Genomic DNA, 2,186 nt, shown 5'->3' with positions numbered 1-2,186 from the left:
GTTAAACAAAAATAATGGGTTATTTCAAAGCAAAAATTTGTTTTCCTTGAAGAAAACCCTAACCTCAACTCCCAGCCTTCATAAGTTAGTGCCCCTAACACCATACCAATGACAAATTAAGAGGTTTCCTTATCTATTATCAATTCTCTACATTCGTACATGATACAGGTGTAAATGTCAATGCAAACCGTCAACTGTATAAGTCAATGCTTCTCACAAAAGTCCATTGTAAGGTCGCATCAAAGTTCATTTTCCGACTATGCTTTACTCGCATTGGTCAATATTTATTAAGCTACGAAATTTTCTCTTCTCAATTGACCACGGCCAGAATGGAGAGGATCGCACATTTTGGCTGTGGTTTACGACGATTGAGCATGTTCCACATATGAACAATTAAGTTCTAAAACTTGATGTAAGTTATGAACAAATAGGTTGATGGAATCAGAATATCAGGATTCTCGTTTAAAGTCATTGTTAAGGGGGGACCTATGTCGTTCTACGTCAAAGCAGGGTTATGTGACGTCACAATAGCAACGTTTATTTTTACCTGTTGACTTTTGCAACTGTGATATAGGTATAACATTGTTAATTATCAATAACGTAAACAATTTACTAAAAGAAAATTTATACATCATTATTAACAGTTTTATTTGATTTATGGAGTTTGTTAATATTAGAATTCTCTTTCTTTGGTTGATAATTCAAAGCAGTTTCAGTTGTGAAGAAATACCTCGATGATATGCTGATATATAAGTGCAAAAAGATAAGATAATATTCAGCAAAGAAAGTGGCTTAATCAGGGAAATATGTTTAATTTTATGTTTACCATTAATTGAATTTTCTGGATAAAACTATAGGAAAATATGAAGAAATGTACTTGTACCTATATTTGCTTATTGATTTATAGTGCATGTTGATTTTATTGTATAAAGTCATTCCTAGGTTCTAATAGGTGTTGGTTGTTGACGGGGAAGTAAGGAGGAAGGGGGAAACAGAATGATTGGAATGAAGAAGAAAGGAATTGATCTGTTTAAATTGTTTCTAATCAAAACAAAATACTCGTTTTTCGCAAAATAGTTTTATATTCAGATGTTTGGCGGTGCTTACTTACCTTTTTTAGTGCAGTAAGATCAATATTTGTGACACAAGAGTACGAAAATAAGAGCAAACGTCATATTTCTTGTTTAATTTATCATAAAGGTATACTTTTTAAAAATAAAAAAAAGAGATGAATCATTTCTTTCAAAAAATATGAATTACAGTATTTCCACACAAAGACTTTTTAAGATAATAGCTGTTATGCATGTAGGAATTGTAAAAAACACGGCAAGAAGAACGGGGTGATACTTACTGTAGTCTCCATTATAATTTTTCATGCGAGATCAATTACAATGACTTTTCCTTCATTTTAAAGATACAAGTCATAAAAATTATATACCTGTTGATTTTGAATATGATTTGACATTTTTGGTTCTTTTTAGCGCAGATTTTGGGTAGAACGATAATGTCTGAAAATGATCTATTTTTAGCATTTGACACTGTTTTTGCACGTGCTCCTGTGTAAAAATAAGCATATGGTATTGTTTTTAATACCTAAAAATTAAGAGCAAGTGGTCAGGAAAGAAATGTCAAAGTTTTGAAAATTTCACACAAAGACTTTTCTAACATAGGTCCCCCCTTAATTGTTTTTAAATTTCTATGGTTGATAAAATGACCTTGTCAGCAAATATAATATATCATGAATTTTATGCTGACTGACACTCTTCATATTATTTGTTAAACCGTGATTTATACACTGAATTGTCAACGTAATTTTCCGTTGTTTCCCAATCATGACAAGGAGCACATGACGGGTGTGACTGGTCGGCAAGGACTGCTCACTCCACTATGGCACCTGCTCACTCCACTATGGCACCGATCCCAACTATCATGTTTTAAAGGTCCGTGCTCTGCTCTTGATTTGTATTGAATCGATGATTGAATTGTTCAAGCAATACTGATCATTTGAAAAACCGAGTTGTCATAATGGTCAGCAGGGAATACTCACTCCTCCATGTCATCCTACCCGATGTTTTAATTTTCTGAATTTGTGCTGGTTCTGCTTTGTATTGTTCAAATGAACCTTTGAGCTTGAATTCTGTTCGGAATCGCTATTTCCATATGCATGTATTTCACTGTCGTTTTAG

This window comes from Saccostrea cucullata, unplaced genomic scaffold (assembly GCF_032062105.1).
Source record: "Saccostrea cucullata isolate Sc308-1 unplaced genomic scaffold, CSIRO_AGI_Scuc_v1 ctg6385, whole genome shotgun sequence".
NCBI lineage: Eukaryota > Metazoa > Mollusca > Bivalvia > Ostreida > Ostreidae > Saccostrea > Saccostrea cuccullata.
The sequence above is the reverse complement of the archived record's forward strand: the minus strand, read 5'-3'. Positions refer to the sequence as shown.